The sequence below is a fragment of the Gossypium hirsutum genome, chromosome D11 (assembly GCF_007990345.1).
Source record: "Gossypium hirsutum isolate 1008001.06 chromosome D11, Gossypium_hirsutum_v2.1, whole genome shotgun sequence".
NCBI lineage: Eukaryota > Viridiplantae > Streptophyta > Magnoliopsida > Malvales > Malvaceae > Gossypium > Gossypium hirsutum.
This window is the reverse complement of record NC_053447.1, coordinates 64,795,977-64,806,324: the sequence shown is the minus strand read 5'-3', so window position 1 is coordinate 64,806,324 and position 10,348 is coordinate 64,795,977. Positions and strand designations below refer to the sequence as shown.

General features: G+C 30.9%; 1 long non-coding RNA gene across 1 annotated transcript; it reads right to left on the bottom strand.

Moving 5' to 3' along the window:
• Window positions 1-3,509: 3,509 nt before the first annotated feature.
• Window positions 3,510-4,816, bottom strand: LOC121223430 (uncharacterized). Its single transcript, XR_005920777.1, has 2 exons — window positions 4,531-4,816; window positions 3,510-4,409 (listed from the first exon to the last, which is right to left on the bottom strand). It is a non-coding gene; the product is annotated as an uncharacterized lncRNA (long non-coding RNA).
• Window positions 4,817-10,348: the final 5,532 nt, after the last annotated feature.

Here is a 10,348-nt window from a genome sequence, read left to right as displayed (position 1 = left end):
ATGACATCACATCTGAGCTCATTGCGGACTAAAAAGCAGAGACTATCAATAAATTTTGATTTTTGATTGGAATATTGCATTTTTCTTTGAATATTATAAAATCTAGGACGTTCTAAAATTTTATAAAATCTAGGACGTTCTAAAAGGCTTTCCTTCTTTGACATGTATGTAGCCTTATATGGCCCTTTTATGGTTAAATTTTTTCTTTCGTCTCTTTATTTTTTAGGTTATATAAAATCGGGTAATTTATCAATAAAAGTCTTTTTTTTAAAAATTTATTAAAATGGGCCAACTATTTAATTATTTACCGGAATGGTCTATTTTCCGCGAAATCGCATCCACGTCAGCGCGATGTCAGGGTACGCGCCAGGAAATCACGTCCATGTCAACGCGACTTGCTGACGTGGACAGAAATCGCGCCCTAGAGGACGCGATTTGCTGACGTGGCATGAACAGTTTATGTTTTTTAGCTTGAAAAACTTTAAAAGGCCATAACTTTTGGCTCGGTTGTCCGATTGAGACGATTTTTTTATTTCGAATAACTTTTCGAGATCTACGCGCTGACAAACTGCTTAGAGATGAATAGGGACTAATTTGTAAAGTATAATTTGTTAGTTACGAGTATAGGGACTAAAGTGTAATTATTTCAAAATTAGCATGAAATTTTTGTATTTAAGAATATTTGAATGTTATGGAAGGATGAAATTGAATTTGAATTGAAAAACGAAGCTTAGATTTGAAAATATGACTATTTAGGTTTTAGGGACTAAATTGAATAAAATGGAAAATTTTAGGGAACTTCTCAAAAGTGGAATGAGCTGACTTATACCTATAAGAGGATGATATAAGACAATTCTGTAAAAAAAATCCGGTGTTTACTTTAAATAAATAAGGAAAATAATGATTTGAATGTTTTAAAATTTAATTTTAAACCGAAAAAATCAAAATTTAGAGGCAAAAAAGGATCTTTTTCGACGAAAACTGTGGCAACCGCCTTCGGCTGTTTGTTAGCGCGTAGATCTCGAAAATTTATTCGAAATAAAAAAAATCGTCTCAATCGGACAACCGAGCGAAAAGTTATGGCCTTTCAAAGTTTTTCAAGCTTAAAAACATAAACTGTTCATCCACGTCAGCAAATCGCGTCCTCGTAGGCACGATTTGTGTCCACATAAGCAAATCGCGCTGACGTGGACGCGATGTCCTGACACGTACCCTGACATCGCGCTGACGTGGACGTGATTTCGCGAAAAATGGGCCACTCCGGTAAATAATCAAAAAATCGGCCCATTTCGATAAATTTAAAAAAAAACGACTTTTATTGGTAAATTACCCGCGATGTGGCAATCAAAAAATCAATAAAACAAAAACTGAAACATTTTCCATTTAGTAAGGCAAAACAAAAAAAGAAAAAGAAGGAAATGCTACCTAACCATGGAGGATAGGTTTGTGAGGGAACAAGGCCAAACCCATTAAGAAATTAGCTACCCATTCGTGGTGAACGGGAGTGCCTTCGGCAGCCTAAGACAAAGCAACATGCTAGGGTCATCTCTAGCAAGGCTCAACTTAGAGGGCAATTCAATCATGTAATGTTGGGCTTTATAAATAACATAAGAAATAATTTTTTTTTGTTGATATGGGACTTTACATTTTATACATTTATATATAAATTACTGTTTTCTCAAGGAACTCCATTCTATACTTCCACCGACTTCAATCTAAATTGTATGTTTAGATTATCCTTTTGCTTGTTTCACTTTGTTGTGCAGTTGCACTTTGTTCTCCACTGAATCTTAGGCAATTTGAATTCTATTGAAGCAAGCATTGAATCACCCAAACCAACATTGTAGGCATCCAATGGTATATTATATTATATTATATTATATTATATCGTTCTCATTTAATATTTTTTAATACAAACACATGAATATAATTAATCTTCCAAATATATTAGAAATGTGCAGCTGCTCCGAAACAAGGGACAAAGATACCCGACTGGCCATTCCACAAACAAAAATTTGACATGTTGGTTAAGAGTTCAGAGAAGGAACATGAATGGGGTTCCGCAAATCGTCTACCATTGTCGATAAGTTATACAAGCCTTATTTGTATCCTATGGATATTCCTAGTACCATGTTGGAAAGAGCCGTGACTGCAAGGCTTATCAATGTTGGTAATTTTGAATGCAATATTAATGATGTTGATTTTGAATCCTGCTGTCCCCCTCCCAAAGAGTTGTCTTTTTAAAATGAGAAAAAGAGAATAAAAAAATTAGTTGGCAAAGCCGAATCTGTTTTCGGCATCCCAACACTTCGAAAGCAGTGTAAGCATGTAATGTTTGAATATATAGAAAACTATTGTTTTGTCCATATGGGATTTACATTTTATACAGTCATTTATATGCTACTGTTTAATAAATAATATATAAATTGATTACATTGGTTGTGTGAATAAATTCAGATAAAAAGGTCTGAAAAGAAGAATTAAGACAAACAGTTTACCCCAGTCATGCCTGTTCCCGGAGCTGTCACTTGGGGATTTGAAAGACAGTTCTAGCACATTCCTGATCTAAGAAATCTAGATATATTCTTGGCTTCACCTTCCCCATAATATTTATCCAAAAATAAAAGAAAATATAATTTAAGGTAAATTACACCAACTTTCACTCTAATAGCAAGTAAATGTTAACTTAGAAATAATTTGATGCACATATAAAAAATTGATTTGATGAATGTGGGAATGCTTTATGGGTTTATCTTTGATTTTTGGCTTCACCTTCCCCATAATAATTATTTTTAAAATTTAAAAATTTATTAGTAATGAATTCGAAATGTAGGTTATATATCCATACTAATATAGGTTATATATTAAAAATATAGGCTTTAAGTTATTTAAAAATATAGTAATTATAATTATTTTTAAATTTTAAAAACTTATTAGTAATGAATTTGAAATATAGGTTACTTCTCCATACTAAAATAGGTTACATATTAATTCCTCAAAGCATGAGTAAAAAAGGAAGAAAGCATTGAACTTGAATTGGTAAGTGTTACACTACTTTTGATTAATAAAAACAAAAAAGAAAAATTGCATTTATTGGTAAAAAGAATTATATAAAATATACTAAAAAGTGAATGAATATTTAGTTAAAACGATAAAATTAAATATTTAAAAATTTAAGTAGGATTTTATTGATATTACATAAAAATATCAAAAGATAAAAACACTCTTATAATAATATAATTTACTTTGTATGTAAAATTCCTTTTTAGTTATTTTCTAATTGAGGCTATATAATTTACTTTGTAATAAGACTGTCATTTTAGTGCATGTGATCTTAATAAACTACCTATTTATGTTTTTTTCCTTCTTTCTCTAGAACAATTTCAGATATTTTTTTCTTCCACCAACATAATACAAGCAAACAATTCATAACTGTGGAGATTTGTTAGATATGATATAAGTGTAGAAAGATGTTTAATCTTACAATTTAAATGGAAGAAAACAGTTCATAAGTGTAGAAATTTGTTAAAAGCCAAACAAAATGTAAAAACAACATTACTTGTTTAAACAAAACAGAGTCCTATAATACATGAATGTCGGATACCAAGGTATACATACATGCATGTATATACATGAAAGTAAATAAGGAATTACTTAAAAATTCTACTTACCATATACCTAAATTAAATCTGCCCCATAACAAAAAATACCAAACTTCATAATTCACCGATATGTATACATATAAGCAATGAAAATTCTGTTATCATGCTTTAGAAAAGCAAAAAAAAAGTATTAATAAAGCAGTGTTGTCAAAACAAAACTACAAACTGACTAAGAACACCGGAGCCATTATTAATAAAGGGATTTTTACCCTTTTTTTTTAATGAGAAGTATTAGTTTTATAATAGTATATCCACTCATGCTTTTTACCATATCTCATGTATTGAAACTAGTATAGATGTACCAAAGTCGATGAATGAAGTATAAAGTAAACTTCCAAGAAAATTTCTTGGGATTCAATTGCTACAATCAAAATGAAAAGAAAAAACTAAGTAAGTTGCAGACTTTTGACTTTTAACTTAAGACTCTGCCTCTGCCTGACTAAATTGCTAAAACCGCATGAGAAAGCAGCCATAGCAAATTGATTTTAAATTCGAAAATTACTTGTAGCACAAACAAATTAAAAATATATTTCAATACAAAATATATTTTAAATTCGAAAGCATAGATTTTATTGTCAAAAATCTAGCAATAAATGGTTAAAAACGCGATTTAGACTAAATTGCTAAAACTAGAATTAAGAGAGAAGAAAACAATACCTTTAGGAAGATGAAGAGAAATTAAATCACTTTGGAACAGATTCCACAAGTAAAAGGGTGAAATGCGAATGTTTTTAGGGATCAGAAACCCTAAAACCAAAGACGATTTGACTAGATTTCAGGGTAAATAACAAAATATAAACAAAAAATTTCACACAAACAAGAAAAACCCAAACCGTAAACACGCAAAAAAAAAAAAGAAGAAATGAACCTGATTCAAGGTTGACCAAAAAACAGAATGTCATTTTTTCTGTCTTCGTCTAAATGTTGAGAAGAAACCGAAACAAATATTCTTGTTAAGTAAAAAAATGAAATGAAGAATCGAAGAAACCAAAATAAAACCAATGCTAGTGGGGGAGGTGTCGTCTCTATGAATGAGTGGAATTAGGGATTTGGAAGGGGAATTAGGGGCTGGGTGCGGGAATGGGGAAGAAAACTAATATGTGGAAAAAAATTTTGACGTTTAAGTGAAGTTAGTATTGAAATATTTGCGGCGTTTTCAGCAAAAACGACACTACAAAATTAATTTCCTGAAACAAAATGGCGCCGTTTTGTACAATTTTTAATACATTGTTGCGGCATTTTTAGACAAAACACTGCTAATGCTTACCTTTTGCGGCATTTTTGAGAAAAATGCCACTAAAAAGTTAAATTCCTGTAACCAAATGGCGTCATTTTGTACACTTTTTAATACATTGTTGCGGCGTTTTTAGAACAAACGCCACTATTGCATACCTTTTGCGGCGTTTTGGAGAAAAACGCCACTAAAAATCAAATTCCAATAACCAAACGGCGCCATTTTGTATAATTTTTAATACATTGTTGCGGCATTTTTAGTCCAAACGCCACTATTGTTTACCTTTTGTGGCGTTTCTATGAAAAACGCTGCTAACGATTGACTTTTTAAATATATATATGTTTGAAATAATATTATTTAAAAAATTCAAATATTTAATAGTTTTATAAAATTAAAATTTGATACATTAATATGACATTTTTTTTAATTGTTAAATTTTTAAAATTTTTAATATGACATTATTTAATTGTTCAATTTTAAAATTGAATATAATGATGTAAGATAACTCCTTAGGTTAGGGTACTATTGGTTGGCTTCTTATAGAGAAGAGTAGAAGGACAGCATAGAGTTTATGCGTAAGTGTAAGTAGTGTCAGACTCATGGGGATTTCATCCATGCCCCTTCAACGTCTTTCTTTCACACTCGGTTTCGACTATCCAATTCTTCCTCTACTATTAAAAATAATGTAATTTGGGTATCTTAAAATTTTAATAATTCTATTAATTATTTTAAAATTAGTTTTTTCTTAAAGTACAAAGATTAAATTCTACTGAATTAAAGTAAAAAGCTTAACTTTTTTTTTCATAAAACAGAAGGATGAAATTCATAATTAGATAAAAAAACCCTAAATCTTAAAACCCTAAACATTTACCACCAAAAACCCCCTAAACCCTAAAACCCTTAAATCATAAACTTTAAACCCTAGCCTCTATACCTCTAAACATTAATCCCTAAACCCTAAACCCAAGACCCAAAACCACAAACATACACCCTAAACACTAAACTCTAAACCCTAAAACCCTAAACTTTAAACCTTAAACCTCAAACCGTAAACATACACCCTAAACCCTAAATATAGATATTATAGGGGACAAAAGTAATTAAAAAAGAATCTTAAATACTAAACCCTAAACCACAAACATACACCGTAAACACTAAACACTAAACCCTAAAACCCTAAACCCTAAATCTTAAACCATAAACATACACCCTAAACCCTAAATATAGATATTATAGGGGACAAAAGTAATTAAAAAGAATCTTAAATACTAAACCCTAAACCTTAAACTCCAAACCCCAAACTCTAAACATTAAACGCTAAACTCAAAATTCTAATTCAAAAATAATAAACCCTAAACCCCATACATTAAACCTTAATAGTAACCCTTAAACCCTAAATCAAAAAGTATAAAATAAAATGATTTTTTGTGGCGTTTCTTAAAAAGCACTGTTAATGCTCAACAAAAAAAATGACATCATTTTACTCATCTTTTTGCGGTGTTTTCCAAAAAGCACCGCTAATACTTGATCTATAGCAGCGTTTCCTAGAAAGCACCACTAATTCTCGATCTATTGCGGCATTTGTTAAAAAGTGCCACTAATACCACTAAAGCTTAAAATAGAAAACGATGTCGTTTTCTCAACTTTTTTTGTGGCGTTTTCTATAAGGCCCTGCTAATGTTTGACCTTTAGCAGCATTTTATAGGATGCACCGCTAATGCTCGATCTTTAGCAGCATTTATAAAAAACCGCCTCTAATTCTAGATTTTTTGCGCCGTTTGTTAGAAAGCCCCGCTAATGACACTAAAGCTCAAAAAAGAAAATGGCGTCATTTTGCCCAAGTTTTGGTGGCGTTTTTCTATAAGCGCCCCTAATGCTTGATCATTTGCGGTGTTTTAGAAAAAGCGCCGCTATTGCTTACATATTGCGGCGTTTGTTAAAATGCGTCACTAATGCTCAATTTTTTGCGGCGTTTTTGTTTTAACGCCACTATAAACGCCGCTAAAAACCTATTTTACAGTAGTTATACAACCAATTGCGGATACATGACTTGCTACAAGAAATGGGAGAAAAATTGTTAGAGAAAATCTACTGGAGAACTTGGAAAACGTTGCAAACTATGGGAGGAAAAAGATGTCTACCATGTCCTAACAATAAAAACTGTAAGTTATCCCATAGAAATTATATATATTTTTTTACTTTAGCTTAATTGATTCAAACAATCAGTATTAGAGGTGCCATTGATTAAATTTGCGATTCAACACAAAACTATGACGGTTTTGACAAAAACATATATAACCTATTATATTTATAAAGTGTTTATTTTTAAAAAATAATAAAGTGTTTATTTTTAAAAAATAATAAAGTGTTTATTTTAAATATTGATAAAATAAAATGAGTACATGTGTCCTGTATATTTCTAAAGTGTGTAAGTAAATTTTTTATTATAAATATTAAAAAATCCTACATGATATATGTATATAAGAATGTTTGATTGAATTACTTTAATTAGTTAAAAAAATGGTTGATAATCATAAATATTTTCATGAGATTTTGTCTTATGTTTTAGTTTTTTTTTAGGCAACAGAAATAATTGAAGATATGATCATTGACAATAAAAGGTAAAAAACATACACACTTGTATCTATGAAAAAATGTTGATGTTGTTACTTTTTTTAGTTTTATAAAAAAGGGGCAAAAATCAGTGGCATATATGTGTTAATGAAAATGATATGCATGTATACATTCATCATTATTGAGCTGCAAGCTTAATCATATATACTAAAGAGTATGTTTATTGTAGCTGTGAAAGTCCATTGTATGTATTTTGGTGTAATTGTAATGTTGCAGCATTCAGTTGTATCCATTTTCCTGCATTTTCTTTTTAGCAAAACAATTTTCTTGTGTGTATAACATGGTTTCTAGCTGTGTGAGTTTCTGAATATCAGCTTAAATTCTTTCAAGCTATGTTATTAAAATATGGATGTAGTGCTATATATGCATATGTGTTTGGTATGATCATATTCATTATATATATATTCAATGTTTTTTTAGATTTCTTGAAGGATCATATCTTCATATCGGTATCTGAATATACGTATGATAAAAGTGTTAGACATGAATATTTCAAAAAAGAAACAATGAAGCACCGTAACTTTTTAGATACTAAATGTTTTGTATATGTATAATCATATTCCTATCCTACCTAGGGAAATGGGCGAGGCTCTCATTTTGAATGTTGATGCCTTCTTAAAGATGAAAAGATTAAGACTACTCAGAGTCCTTTGTTGGTCAAATTGTTGTGATCTCACATATCTTTCTAATGAACTATAGCTTTTAGATTAGATGGAATGTCTTTTAAGATCATTGCCTTCAAGTTTTCAACTGGAAAAGCTTGTTATACTTTTCCTATCTTGTAGCAACATTGAACAACTATGGAAGGAAAACATAGTAAGAATTAACTCATTTTGTCTTTGTTTTCTAACTTATTTCGAGAAGAATGAATAATTTTTTATTATCATAGAAAAATAAAAATAACCTTCACAATATATTTTTTCTTCTTTTATCTCTAATTTATTGTTGTTTTCAACAGCCCCTGTATAAGTTGAAAGTGCTCAACCTCAAAGGGTCAGAAAACCTGATCAAGGCATTAGACTTCACAACTTCCCCAAATCTTGAAATTTTGGTTTTGGAAGGTTGTACTAGATTGGTGTATGTTCATCCTTCTGTTGGAGTTCTTACGAGGCTTAAGCTTTTGAATTTAAGAGGCTGCAAAAGTCTGAGGAGTTTTCCAACCAAAATTAGAATGGAATCTTTTGAAATGTTAATTCTTTCGGGCTGCTCAAAACTTCAAAGCTTTTTGGAGATTGATGGGAAAATAAATGTTTGTTGGAGCTTTGTTTTGATGGGACCAACATTAAAGAGCTACCTTTTTCAATTGGAAATCTCAGAAGACTTAAACTTTTGAATTTAAAAGACTGCAGAAGTCTTAAGAGTCTTCCAATCAAAATTGGAATGGAATCCCTTGAAATATTTGCTCTTTCAGGTTGCTAAAAGCTTTCTAGAGATTGATGGTAAGATGGAATGTCTGCTAATGCTTTATCTAGATGGGACAAGCATTGAACAACTTCCCTCTTCAATTGGAAATTTGAGCAATCTTGTTTTGTTAAATTTGAAAGATTGCAGAAACCTTGTGAGTCCCCTAAGGAGCATAAGTGGATGTAAAAGTTTAAAAACTATTAATCTTTCTGGTTGTTATAAAGTTGAATATTTGCCAGAGAATTTGCAGCAAGGAGTTTTTAGAAGAGCTTGACTTAAGTAAAACAACCATTCGAAAACCACCATCCTTCATTTCTCAATTAAAAAATCTTAAAGATTTACCTTCAGTGGGCGCAAGGGATCTTCATCTAAGTTACTACAAAATTTTCCTTCCCTTTTCAAGGTAATTCAAAGAGAAAGTATAAATTCCATGACTTCGATTTTACTTTCATTGTTAGGTTTGGGTTCATTAAAAGAGCTGAATCTAAGGGACTACAATCTTTTCGATATTCATAATGATATTTGTTGTCTATATTCTTTGAAAGAACTTGATCTTAGCGGTAACAACTTCATCAGCATACCGTCGTCTCTTACTCGTCTTTCCAAGCTTCAATATCTTGGATTGTCGAATTGCAAGGAGCTTAAATCGTCGCCTAAACTTCTAACAAGTATAGAAAATGTGTAGACAGATGGTTGGGCTTCACTTGAATTAGTTGCAAATCCATCAAAAGTACAATTCAACCGGTTGGGCTTGGTTTTGTGCTGTTCATTGCTACAGATTGGCTGAGAACATCAATGCATTAACATTGTTGAAAAAATATCTTAAGGTCAATGATTAATTTGATCCCTTTTGCACATACAAAATCTCATGCTTGAGAATTTATGTTTTTAGTTACCAATGATGGGCGTTCTATTTTGCAGGTATTTACTAATTCAAGAAAAATATTTGATATTATTATACCAGGAAGTGAAATCCCAAAATGGTTTAGTCAACAGAGAGGTGGCTCTTAAATTAAGATACATCTACCTATGAATATTCGGAATGATAGTTAATGGTTGGGAGTTGCTTTTTGTTGCATTTTCATCAGTGATGATACTTCAAGGGATGACAATGTCATGTGTAAAACTGTTATCCAGGGAAGAAATCCTCGAGTAGTTGATTGGTGTGGCTTGCTTGTAGGTAAAAAATCTGGCCAACCCATAATGAAAGGCCACATTTTTCTTCATTATCACCTTATTAGGAAGTAAAGAAGTGTCTGTTAGTAGTTAGCAGTTAGTAGTTATTATCAGTTATGGTTAGTTACAACAGTAGTTAAGTAACGATAGTTTGCATTATATATATGTACTCTGCATGAGAAGAAAATTAAGTATGAATATACAATTCAGTATCTTTTAAGTATTTTGTTATCTTAGA